At 47.6% G+C, this 13,761-nt stretch overlaps 1 long non-coding RNA gene across 1 annotated transcript; it reads left to right on the top strand.

Moving 5' to 3' along the window:
- Positions 1-5,128: 5,128 nt before the first annotated feature.
- Positions 5,129-13,440, top strand: LOC149749256 (uncharacterized). Its single transcript, XR_016392942.1, has 2 exons — positions 5,129-5,504; positions 7,746-13,440. It is a non-coding gene; the product is annotated as an uncharacterized LOC149749256 (long non-coding RNA).
- The last annotated feature ends 321 nt before the right edge of the window (positions 13,441-13,761 follow it).

Raw genomic sequence — 13,761 nt, 5'->3', positions numbered from 1 at the left:
CAGAGCAGAAATAAATGAAATAGAAACAAAGAAAGCACCAGCAAAGATCAATAAAACTAAAAGCTGGTTCTTTGAAAAGATAAACAAAACTGATAAACCTTTAGCCAGACTCCTCAAGAAAAAGAGGGTGAGGACTCAAATCAATAAAATCTGAAATGAAAAAGGAGAAGTTACAACAGACACCACAGAAATACAAAGCATAATAAGAGACTACTACAAGCAATGCTATGCTAATAAAATGGACAACCCGGAAGAAATGGACAAATTCTTAAAAGGTATAGCCTTCCAAGACTGAACCAGGAAGAAATAGAAAATATGAACAGACCAATCACATATAATGAAATTGAACCTGTCATTAAAAATCTTCCAACAAACAAAAGTCTAGGACCAGATGGCTTCACAGGTGAATTCTATCAAACATTTAGAAAAGAGCTAACACCCATCCTTCTCAAACTGTTCCAAAAAACTGCAGAGGAAGGAACACTCCCAAAGTCATTCTACGAGGCCACCATCACCCTGACACCAAAACCAGACAAAGGTACTGCAAAAAAAAGAAAATTACAGACCAGTATCACTGATTAACATAGATGCAAAATCCCTCAACAAAATACTAGCAAACAGAATCCAACGACACATTAAAAGGATCATACACCATGATCAAGTGGGATTTATCCCAGGAATGCAAGGATTCTTCAATATATGCAAGTCAAACAATGTGATACACCATATTAACAAACTGAAGAATAAAAACCATATGATCATCTCAACAGATGCAGAAAAAGCTTTTGAAAAAATTCAACACCAATTTATGATAAAATCTCTCCAGAAAGTGGGCATAGAGGGAACCTACCTCAACATAATAAAGGCCATATATGACAAGCCCACAGCAAACATCATTCTCAATGGTGAAAAACTGAAACTATTTCCTCTAAGATCAGGAACAAGACAAGGATGTCCACTCTCACCACTATTATTCAACATAGTTTTGGAAGTCTTAGCCAAGGCAATCAGAGAAGAAAAAGAAATAAAAGGAATCCAAATCAGAAAAGAAGAAGTAAAGCTGTCACTGTTTGCAGATGACATGATACTATACATAGAGAGTCCTAAAGATGCCACCACAAAACTACTAGAGCTAATCAATGAGTGTGGTAAAGTTGCAGTATACAAAATTAATGCACAGAAATCTCTTGCATTCCTATACACTGAAAACAAAAGACCAGAAAGAGAAATTAAGGAAAAATCCCATTCACCATCGCAACAAAAAGAATAAAATACCTAGGAATAAACCTACCTAAGGAGACAAAAGACTTGTATGCAGAAAACTATAAGACACTGATGAAAGAAATCCAAGATGACACAAACAAATGGAGAGATATACCATGTTCTTGGATTGGAAGAATCAACATTGTGAAAATGACTATACTACCCAAAGCAATCTACAGACTCAGTGCAATCCCTATCAAACTACCAATGGCAGTTTTCACAGAACTAGAACAAAAATTTCACAATTTGTATGGAAACACAAAAGACCCCGAATAGCCAAAGCAATCCTGAGAAAGAAAAATGGAGCTGGAGGAATCAGGCTGCTGGATTTCAGACTATACTACAAAGCTACACTAATCAAGACAGTATGGTACTGGCACAAAAACAGAAATATAAATCAATGGAACAGGATAGAAAGCCCAGAGATAAACCCATGCACCTACGGTCAACTAATCTATGACAAAGGAGGCAAGGACGTACAATGGAGAAAAGACAGCCTCTTCAATAAGTGGTGCTGGGAAAACTGGACAGCTACATGTAAAAGAATGAAATTAGAACACTCCCTAACACCACACACAAAAATAAACTCAAAATGGATTAGAGACCTAAATGTAAAACCAGACACTATAAAACTCTTAGAAGAGAACATAGGAAAAACTCTCTTTGACATAAACCACAGCAAGATCTTTTTTGACCCACCTCCTAGAGTAATGGAAATAAAAGCAAAAATAAACAAATGGGACCTAATGAAACTTAAAAGCTTTTGCACAGCAAAGGAAACTATAAACAAAATGAAAAGACAACCCTCAGAATGGGAGAAAATATTTGCAAACCAATCAACGGACAAAGGATTAATCTGCAAAATATATAAATAGCTCACGCAGCTCAATATTAAAGAAAGAAACAACCCAATCCAAAAATGGGCAGAAGACCTAAATAGACATCTCCCCAAAGAAGACATACAGATGGTCAAGAGGCACATGAAAAGCTGCTCAACATCACTAATTATTAGAGAAATGCAAATCAAAAGTACAGTGAGGTATCACCTCACACTGGCTAGAATGGGCATCATCAGAAAATCTACAAACAACAAATGCTGGAGAGAGTGTGGAGAAAAGGGAACCCTCTTGCACTGTTGGTGGGAATGTAAATTGATACAGCCCCTATGGAGAACATTATGGAGGTTCCTTCAAAAACTAAAAATAGAATGACCATAAGACCCAGCAATCCCACTACTAGGCATATACCCAGAGGAAATGATAATTCAAAAAGACACAAGTACCCCAATGTTCATTGCAGCACTATTTACAATAGCCAGGTCATGGAAGCAACCTAAATGCCCATCGACAGATGAATGGATAAAGAAGATGTGGTACATATATATACAATGGAATATTACTCAGCCATAAAAGGAATGAAATTGGGTCATTTGTAGAGACATGGATGGACCAAGAGACTGTCATACAGAGTGAAGTAAGTCAGGAAGAGAAAAACAAATATTGTATATTAACGCATATATGTGGAACCTCGAAAAATGGTACAGATGAACTGGTCTGTAAGGCAGAAATAGAGATACAGATGTAGAGAACAAATGTATGGACACCAAGGGGGGAAGTACGGGGTGGGGATGGGTTGAATTGGAGATTGTGATTGACATATACACACCAATATGTATAAAATAGATAACAAGTAAGAACCTGTTGTATTAAAAATAAATTAATTAAATTAAATTTTTAAAAAATCCCCTCACACCTCTCCCTTCCTCTTTCTTCTCTCCCGGTCACCATCTTCCTCGTACAAAACATGGCTCTGGCCATGGACCCCCGCAGAGGGAGGAGAGGCATACCTGGTCATGCCTGGGCTTTCCCGTCACTTCCAAATTAGCCCACGTCCCCCAAGCCACAAAGGCCACTGGCTGGGCTTCCCTTAAGGGGGCATCAGGGGGACCCAGCGTTCCTGTAGTTGACCAGCTCCTCAAGCTGGGGTCAGCCGTGACCAGGTCCATCACTGATGGGTATGACTTCCTGGCCGTGACATCCGAACCTTCCCCTCAGGCAATGAGTCCATTGTTCTGAGACTTGCAGCAGTTACTGAGCTAAGGATAAATCTCCACGACACGCCATGGCCATGGCCGCAGTCACACCACCTCTCAGCACTGCAGCAGCCAGGTCTCAGGATCCAAAGGCAAATCAGAAACTGCCCATACTTTGACTTCTCTAAACAGTAGGAGAGCAACTCTGGAGTCACACAGAGCAGATGTGAGGTCCCCTCTCTACCTTCATCCATCTGCACGTACAAGTTTCTTCTCTGGCCTCTGCTTCCTCTTCTGTACATGGAGCCACTGAATCTCCCAGCTCGGAGTGACTCGAGGGAGGCTGATTGAGAGAACACACCCACAGAATCCAGTAGCCCAGGCCCAGGAAACACTCGTTTTTTATTTTATTATTATTATTATTATTATTGGCCACACTGTGCGCCTTGTGGTATCTCAGTTCCCTGAACAGGGATCCCACCCAGCCACTCAGCAATGAAAGTGCAGAGTCTTAACCACTGGACCACAGGGGAATTCCCAGAACTAGCTTTTTTTTTTTTTTTTTTGTGGTACACGGGCCTCTCACTGCTGTGGCCTCTCCCTTTGCGGAGCACAGGCTCCGGACGCGCAGGCTCAGCGGCCATGGCTCACGGGCCCAGCCGCTCCGCGGCATGTGGGATCCTCCCGGACCGGGGCACGAACCCGTGTCCCCTGCATCGGCAGGCGGACTCTCAACCACTGCACCACCAGGGCAGCCCCCAGAACTAGCTTTTTAAAAACAGAGCTCAGGACTTCCCTGGTGGTGCAGTGGTTAAGAATCCACCTGCCAATGCAGGGGACACGGACTCGAGCCCTGGTCCGGGAAGATCCCACATGCGGCGGAGCCACTAAGCCCACGAGCCACAACTACTGAGCCCATGCGCCACACATACTGAAGCCCGCGTGCCTAGAGCCCGTGCTCCACAACAAGAGGAGCCACTGCAATGAGAAGCCCATGCACCACAATGAAGACCCAACACAGCCAAAAATAAATAAATTTATTAAAAACAAATAAAAATTAAAAAATAAAACAGAGCTCCTTTCACGGCTCTCCAGGTTACGAATTTGCAAAGGTGTGTAGCATCCTGCAGGGAGAATTTAAGGGAAACGCATTTGAGGGTGGGGCTGTTGGGCGCTAGTTCACCCAGCCAGCCCCTCTCTCTACCTGCAGCTCACCTGCTGCATGATTTTTCACATGAATTCTTGCCTGTTTAGAATTCCTCACCTGGAAAAAGATCAGAATGACCATCTCACTTGTCTAATCAGGGGAAAGTGAGGTCATGACATGCTGGAACACAATGTAAGTGTGCCAATGGTGCCCTAGACACTTGGAGACTGCCTGGGTCTCGGCCCTTCTTTTCCAGCTGCTCATCCCAGCACACCGGCCCCTCCACTGAGCTGCTGGAGGAGAGGTGCAGCCCTGGATTCCCGGCCTAGGGCTTCCTGTCGCTCTCTTGCAGGCAATTTCCCTTTCCTTTTCTGCCTTTTTGGGCGGGACAAGGACCATCTCTCTGAACCGGGCAGCTGGCCTCTCTGATGCCCTCCTTCGCTGCCCTTAGAACCCAGGGGCTGTCCTGTTAGACTGTCTTAGCGGATTGCTGGCTAATAGCTGCTCTTGAACCTCAGGTATGTCACTGGACCTGCATTTCCTGCTGAGGGATACTGATGTTGTCAACAAAGCAGCTCATACCTGCTCCTCCACACGGCTCCTTCCTGGCCACCCCTGCCCCCGCCCCCCAGCCGGGCTGCCTTTGTGCTGGGAGCACGGCCTGCCCTGGGGAGAACCACAAAAAAATGAACGCGGGCTGCTTGAAAAGAGCCAGGTCAGCACATCTGTGAGGTTAAGTCAGCCCCCGAGTGGCCAAGATGGAAGGCCATGGAGATTCATAGAGACCTTGTCTTTGGGGTTTGACGTCTAAGTCTCCTGTCCCCAGGGAAACTGTCTTTAGAGGCATGGGAGGAGCCTCCCACAAGTCAGAGCGCATGCACCTCCATGTTTTCTGCTGCAGATCATCCAAGAGGAGTCTGTGTCTCTGCAGCACGAAATCAAGCCCTCCGCCCATCTCCCGCATCCCCCGCCCCCAGCCATGGGCCTTGCCTCGAGAGCCACCCACTTCATCCTTGGTTCTTCCAGAAAAGATGGTTTGTCTTCCCACCTCTTCCCCAGAAGGTCAGTGATTCTAATGCCTGCCTTCTTAGGCGCATCTTCCATTCACTCATTCTCTGCACAGTAGAAGACCCCGTGGTATGCCGTCCCGGGTCAAGTCCTGGCGATGTGAAGCAGTAACAGTGAGATTGAGTGAGCATTTCGGGCTCACTGAGAGCCTCAGTGCCTTCATCTGTCAAATAGGGACAAAGCCTCCTGGTGGGTTATTATGGGGGTCACCTGAGAGAGTGGAGCTGAGGCATTGGTCACCTCGGTAGGGCTGGGCTGCTGCAGAGGGTGGCTCCAACGCCCTGAGGACACTGCAGCAAACAGGACCCGTCATCTCGCCGCCTTTGCTCAAGCAGGTGCGGGGACCAGTCAGGCAGGTCCCGGGGAGCTGACCATATTTGCCTTGGATCATGGGGCTGGTCTGCAGCCCTGCTGGCACCACACCCCGTGTGTCAGCCTCCAGGGAGCACACTGGTCTTTTCCACTGTGTTTCCTGCTCTTTCATCTACCAAGTTTGGGGCAGAGCTGGTGCCAAGAGCACATGCCCCCGAGAGCCTGCACTGTAGGAAGACCGGCCCCCCCAGGTACCCGGGGGTCTCGCGCCAGCCCGGGGCTGACTCTGTGCTGGGCACTCACCCATCCCACCACCGTCTCAATGTCCTTCGTGTGCTAACTCATCTTCTCCTCACATTTCCCTATGGGGTCTGAATTCTCCCTGCCCGGGTGAGGCTTCCATCCTAGCTGGGGAGACAGACCACACAGAAAACAGGAGACACGTTACAGAATGTGCTAGAAGGAGCAAAGCATGGCCGTGTTGAGCAGAGACTTGACAGATTAGACAATAAGCCACGGGCATTGTTATCCCCACTTTACAGATGAGGAGACCGAGGTACAGATGGACAGAGGGACTTGGTTAAGGTCACGCAGTTTGTCTTTGAACCCAAGTACTCTGACTTCAGAGCCTGTTCTCTAAACGACGCATCACAAACTTTTTCCTAAAAAGGCCCGGGAGTAAATATTTTAGGCTTTGCCGGCCACATACGGACTCTGACACCTGTTCTTCTTCGTTTTTTTACAACCCTTAAAAAATGTGGAAACTATTCTGGCTCTCAGGCAGCACAAAAACAGGTGCAAGGAGTGGCTTTTCAGTCCTTGCTCTAAGCCATTAGCCTTCCCAACTTTCCTAATTAAGTTAAAATTTCTCAAAACCCAGCATGACGTGAGGTGGGTGGCATTACTCCCATTTTACAGACGAGGAAATTGAGGCTCAGGAAAATGAAGTAACTTGGCTGTGATTACAGAGCCAGAATTCCAGCCCCGGTCTGTCTGGGTTGGCAAGATCCAGGCACTTTCTCCATTCTGCTCCAAGCGTCTTACTTCTGATACCGTGTTTTTAAATCCCTGCTTTAAAATGCAGCATTGGGATAAATTAGAAGGTTGGGATTAACATATACACCCTATCTATCTATAAAATAGATAATCAACAAGGACCTACTGTGTAGCACAGGGAACTATACTCAATATTTTGTAATAACGTATAAGGGAAGAGAATCTGAAGAAGAATAGATACGTGTATGTGTAACTGAATTGCTGTGCTGTACACCTGAAATTAACACGATATTGTAAATCAACTATACTTCAATAAAAAAATAAATTAAATAAAATGCAACATTCACAATTCCTCAAAAAATTAAACATAGAACTACCATATGGCCCAGCAACTCTACTGCTGGGTATATACTCAAAAGAATTGAAAGCAGGGACTCAAACAGGTATTTACACCCTACGTTCATAGCAGCATTACCCACAATAGTCAGGAGCGGAGGCCCCTCGAGTGTCCGTGGATGGATGAATGGACAAGCAGAATGTGGTCCACCCACACAATGCAATAGTGTCCCGTCTTAAAAAGGAAGGACATTCCGACACCTGCTACAGAGCGGATAAACCCTGAGGGCATGATGCTTAGTGAAAGAAACCGGTCATGAAAGATCAAACACTGTATGATTCCGCTTACGTGAGGCCCTAGAGGAGTCCAATTCATAGAGACAGAAAGTAGGGTGATGGGGGCCCGGGGCTGGGGGGAAGGTGGGAGTGAGTGTCTCATGCGGGCAGAGTTTCAGGCTGGAAAGATAAAAGGGTTCTGGAGACAGACGGTGGTGATGGCTGTAGACCAATGTGAACGGATTTAATGTTACTCACCTGTACGCTTAAAAATGGTTGAAATGGTACATTTGTGTTTTGTGTATTTTACCACAGTTAAACAAACAAAGCATCCACGGGAGGCACAGTTCGCCAACCACTGACGTTTCCCTCCCCCGCAAGTGAATGTCCATCCCCGTGTCACCAACTTGTCTCGGGGAGCGGAGAGACCCGGAGACAGAGACCCACGTGGGAGGCAGGTGATGGAGATGAAGACTCACCGCGGTTCTCTCCCAGCAGCGGATGCCCCAGCGCCGGGCGTGGGAGGCGGACGCGGGCAGATCAGGCCCGCGGAGTGACCTGGCCGACCCCGAGGCCCAGCCCAGGCCTCCAGTTCTGAGCTCTGAGCACTTTCCGATGACCCGAGCCCATGGCCGCCGCCCCTCATACGGGGAATCTGTGGAGGGCGGGGCCCACGTCCTGCCAACTGCCTGCTCCCACCTGGGCTTCCCGGGAGGACCTGGCTGAGCCTGGCTGACGGTGCCAACCTGTTTGTCTTCATTGTACCTGGGAAGCACCGTTGTCACAGCCCAGGGAGGAGCGGTTGGCCCCAGCATAGCCCCTGCAGGAGGTGAGTCATTGCAGGTGTGCCTGTCAACTCACGAACTGACCCTGAACGCACACAGCGGCACCCTGGGAGGCCACCACTTACCGGAAAACTACATTTAATTGATAATTATAGTCCCTGTTTATTGGGCTCCTATTAGATGCCATGCACTAAGCCTGAATATGTGGCTTGTGTATTTCATTTAATTCCCACAGTCACCCAAAGAGGAAAGCACCACCATCCCCATTCCTTCCAGATGAGGAAGCTGAGGTTTCAAAAGGTCAGGGGCCCCTGCCCAGCATCAGTCGGTCAGTTGTGAAGCCCACTCCGTGGGCCCCTCTCAGTCTCCAGCGCACTGGCTTGACCTCTGACCTTTGAGGGTGCAGTGGACTTTGGAAGGAGACAAAAGTTGTTCAGAGTTGAGGGGCGCTGGGCACGGGTGCTGGAGCATATAAGCAGGAAGAAGGCGTGGGCTGGGTGGGTGGTACTCATGGGGAAACAGAAGGATGTTTTCAAGAAGTTTGGTGACAAGGGAAGAGGGACGGTGACAGGAAGGTAGCTTCTAGGGTCACAGCATGTGGAAGAAAGGGTTTTCCAGGGTGGGGAAGTCTTGAGCAGCCATTGAGGGTGAAGCCAGCCAGGAGGGTGTTGAATTGTGTCCCCCTAACAGATATGTCCATCCCCTACCGCCCAGTACCCATGAGTATGACGTTATTTAGAAGTAGGGTCTTTGCAGATGTAATCAACTTAAGATCAGGTCATACTAGGTTGAGATGGGCCCTAAACCCGATATGACTGGTGTCCTTATAAGGAAAAAGAAATCTGGACACAGACACAAACGGAGGTAGGACAATGTGATGAGATATCAAGAGACAAAGGCCATGTGAGGATGGAGGCAGAGACTGCAGTAAACCATCTACAAGCCGAGGAGCGCCAAGGACTGCCGGCAACAGCCAGAAGTTAGGAGACAGGCTTGGAAGGGCGCCCCTGGAGGCTTCAGATGGAGCCAGCCCAGCCGACACCTTGATCTTGGACTTCTGGCCTCCAGAACTGTGAGAAAATAAATTTCTGTGGTTTAAACCACCCAATTTGTATAATTTGTTATGACAGCCACAGGAAAACTAATACACAAGTTAAACAGATTGACTCCGATTTCTCCGAATTGGACACAAAATCAGATGTGACCTTGTGATGTGAGCTGAGGGATGAGAGCGGGCTACCCCTCCCTTCCACGCTCTCCCCTGGGGCACCAGGGACCTCAGGAATCCCTGGTGGGGTTGAGGGGAGCGGAGCTGGTTGCAGGAGAATCTCCCATCCATCACCAAAGGAGGCATGTCGGAGTGTCAGGACAGGACAGGAAACCACTGTCTGGCAGGAGAAGCTCCCAGGCTCCTTTAATGCTTAAACACCAGCATTTGGGTTCCACTGGGAAAAAAACCAAAAAGACTCTGAAGAAGACAGTAGGGAAAAGGACGATACAAAAGCATTGGGTGGACAGTTTCCATTTTCCCCACTGTCTCTGTTGCCAGTCCAACATGTTGGAACCATTCATTTGTTACTGGATGGCTGCCTGCACAGCAATAAATCCACCTGTACCAACCCATAAATCTGCCAAAGGCAGGAGATGATCCTTAGTCACGTTAGGCCTGTGCTCAGACTTTAGCCAGCTCTGCGGCAAGGTCAGTTGGAGCCACTGGACAACAGCATAAAGGAGAGTCTCAGGCGACCTAGCATGCCTGCCCTGAGGTCCACACAACTGGGTTTGGGTTTCTAAAACTAGCTCAGAGGGAGAGTCCAGATTTTCTCCTGAGAAGAGAGTTTGTAATTTTTATTAAGATTATTGTTTCTTCCTTTTTAATTAATTTTTATAACATTGTTTTAAAAGTCAGTGTTGCAAGGTTTGTGTTTGTCACCACACCCCTTCCCACCTCCCATTCCCTTCCCCTTGAGTTACTTACTTTCAAGTCTCTTAACTGTTTTATTTTTTAATCTATACCTCCACTTTTTTTTTTTTTTTTTTTTTTTGCGGTACGCGGGCCTCCCACTGCTGTGGCCTCTCCCGTTGCGGAGCACAGGCTCCGGACGCGCAGGCTCAGTGGTCATGGCTCACGGGCCCAGCCGCTCCGCGGCACGTGGGATCTTCCCGGACCGGGGCACGAACCCGCGTCCCCTGCATCGGCAGGCGGACGCTCAACCACTGCGCCACCAGGGAAGCCCTGTACCTCCACACTTTGAACTAACATGACTACCGTATTATTTCTTGTTTTTTTCCATTTTAGCGCACTTACACCGCCACCTGCCACATGCTCTCAGCCTCTTCCATCCTACCCGCCATCTTCATAATTTACTTATATCGTAACCTTGGGCCAAACCAATGTTTAGGGTTGGCATTATTATGACTCCATAAATGTCACAACTCAGCCCTTATGGCACTAAGATTACTTTTTCTTTTCTTGTGCAACATTTTGTTTTTCCTGGAGTTAACTATTGCCTCAATTTTTTTATATACTACGGACCACTTATTCCCCAACTTTATCTGACAAACCTGAAAAACTCCTCTCAACAAAATCACACGCATCAGGTAATCATTCACGTTTTGTTTTGTTTTGTTGTTGTTTGTTTTTCCAGTGGAGACATCCTTTCTGGAGCTCTCGTCTTCCCGTTTGTATCTGGACAGTTGACCTCTTGGCTTGTGGCACAGCTCTCCTCCTGAGAGTTCCCTTCAACTTCAGTGAGAATCTCTTTGTATTTTTCTGTGCTACATACAGTGTGTCCTGTGTCCCACATCTTTCTCTTTCTGGGTTTACTTTCTTGCTCAAGTGAAGCACATCCTCCAGTAGCTTCCTGAGAAAGAATGCATGTGAGGTACAATTTTTAAATCTTAAAAATCTTACATATTTTTTGGGCTTCCCTGGTGGCACAGTGGTTGAGAGTCCACCTGCCGATGCAGGGGACGTGGGTTCGTGCCCCGGTCTGGGAAGATCCCACGTGCTGTGGAACGGCTGGGCCCGTGAGCCGTGGCCGCTGAGCCTGCGCGTCCGGAGCCTGTGCTCCGCAACGGGAGAGACCACAACAGTGAGAGGCCCGCATACCGCAAAAAAAAAAAAAAAAAAGAAAATCTTACATATTTTTAAACATCTTTATTCCACCCTTTGATTGACAGTTTGTATAAATAAAGAATTCTAGATAAAACTTTTTTTTTTAGAATTTTGAAGGCATTGCTTCATTATTTTCTGCTTTCTAATATTATTATTGAGAAATTCTGATACTTTGAATTTATCCCATTGCTTTTCCTCTATAAATATTAAGGATTTTTTAAATCCCCGGTGTTTTGAAATTTCAAGATGAGATTGTTTCATGTTTTGTCAGGAAACTTGGTTCGCTCGTTCAATCAGGAAAGTCATGTCGTGCAGTTCCAGCAAATTTTTTGTATTGTTTCTTTTGTAACTTTTTCTTCTTTCTGCTCTTCCTCGAGTCACCAAGTGCAGAGCCTGTCTGGTTTAATTTCTCTGCAGTGTATACACCCTAAGTGCTCGTCAATGGAGGTGGGACAGTTGTCTGTCTCTGTGGGATGGGGGAGGAAACCTTAGGGCCTAAGTGTTTCTTATGACATACATCCTGTGTTTCAGTTCTACAGTGTTCAGCTAGCCCCTCACTCCAACCTTGGTGCCTCCAATTCTTCAGCCATTCTGGAGCTTTGCACGTCAGTTGCTTGTATAGGTTGGTGATCATTTTGGCAGGTAGTCTTGCTTCACTTTTCACTGGTCTGCAGTGCCAGTGCATCACTTACAGATTACATTTGGCTTCATGTGGCAGAACCCCATTCAATGGCTCGACCGAACAGCATTTTTTTTTTTTTTTTTTTTTTTGGTGGTACGCGGGCCTCTCACTGTTGTGGCCTCTCCCGCTGCGGAGCACAGGCTCCGGACGCGCAGGCTCAGCGGCCATGGCTCACGGGCCCAGCCGCTCCGCGGCATGTGGGATCCTCCCGGACCGGGGCACGAACCCGTGTCCCCTGCATCGGCAGGCAGACTCTCAACCACTGCGCCACCAGGGAAGCCCCGAACAGCATTTTACTGTTCTTACCCAAACATCCAGGGCTAGGACAGCAGCCCGTGACGTTATCACTGTCCCAGTTTCCTTCTGTGTTTCTGCTCTGTCATCCTCATTGTGTGGCTTTCATCCTCATGTTCACAAGACAGCTACTCCACTCCAGCCTCCGGTCCACATTCCAAGGAGACAGAAGGAGGGGAAAAAAAGAAAAGATGGTGGAGAAGGAGTGGCTCCGATGTAGGAATGCTATTTTCCCAGGATCTCCAGCAGACTTCCACTTACACAGGATCACATGGACACCCTTAGGGACACGGGCTCTGGGACACAAGGCAATTGGGAGCATGATGGCCCCAGCCAAAACTGGGGTTCTGTCGGCAAAAAGAAGGGAGAAAAGATACTGGGGAGGCCACTGGCATTGTCTGTGCATCGAAATTTTCATGGACATCTCTGCCTGCTGTTTTTTCCTCTTCTTCTCCCTTTGTTCTTGTGAGGTGACTTCTTACTGTTGCCGTGCCGGTGTTCTGGAAGATTTTTTAAAGGACCTGATGAATGTATATCTTCAGTCTACCATGTTTAACCTGAAGTCCCTTGAAGAGCTCCCAGAAAAGATCAAGGGCCATTGAGCTAACTTTTTTCCTTATAAATGGGAGTACTTTATATTTTGAGTTGAGGAGAAAGAGAAATCTTTCTCAGTTGCTTTGGGGTTTATTCTTCTTCTCTGTACATTGCAAGGAAGAGAACCGCCTGCAGAGCCAAGTGTGAGTTCTCCTCCCAGCAGTGCTGTTACTGAGTAACGTCAGGCAGGTCACATAACCTCTCTGGTGATGACTTTCTTCTTCTTCTTTAAAATGAAGAGATTGGGTCAGAAGAGCATTTCCCATCAAATACTCCAGCAGGGGAAAAAAGAAAAGGTATTGCTAATAAAGATGAACGGGGCTTCCCTGGTGGCGCCGTGGTTGAGAGTCCACCCGCCGATGCAGGGGACGCGGGTTCGTGCCCCGGTCCGGGAAGATCCCACGTGCCATGGAGCGGCTGGGCCCGTGAGCCATGTGCGCTGAGCCTGCGCGTCCGGAGCCTGTGCTCCGCAACGGGAGAGGCCACAGCAGTGAGAGGCCTGCGTACCGCAAAAAAAAAAAAAGTTGAAGTCAAATATACCTGGGGAAATGCTGCACCCATACCCCTGTTTATTGAGTCCCTGAGCAGGTAAGCAATCAAGGCCTTGAGCAGTCCTGCAGGGCGTTTAACCAAGAGGATTCAGCCTCCAAACCTTTTTCCAAGTAACATGCTTGACAAACGTCAAGATAGATGATCTCAAACCCCTGGCACAGACAGTCTGTGATCTTCAGGAGGTTTGGGCCACGCCCTCTCTGGAGGCGGCTCCGGGCAGCGGTCACCCAGCTTGGCATTTATGTTTCTTTGTGGAAGGCGGTCTCCTCTACCACGTTCACAGGCTGACTCAGGTCTTCTCCAGCC

The sequence above is a fragment of the Delphinapterus leucas genome, chromosome 4, assembly GCF_059928025.1.
Source record: "Delphinapterus leucas isolate spDelLeu-1000000601 "Yukka" chromosome 4, BTC_Dleu_Yukka2, whole genome shotgun sequence".
Lineage (NCBI taxonomy): Eukaryota > Metazoa > Chordata > Mammalia > Artiodactyla > Monodontidae > Delphinapterus > Delphinapterus leucas.
This window is presented reverse-complemented; position numbering and strand designations above follow the sequence as displayed.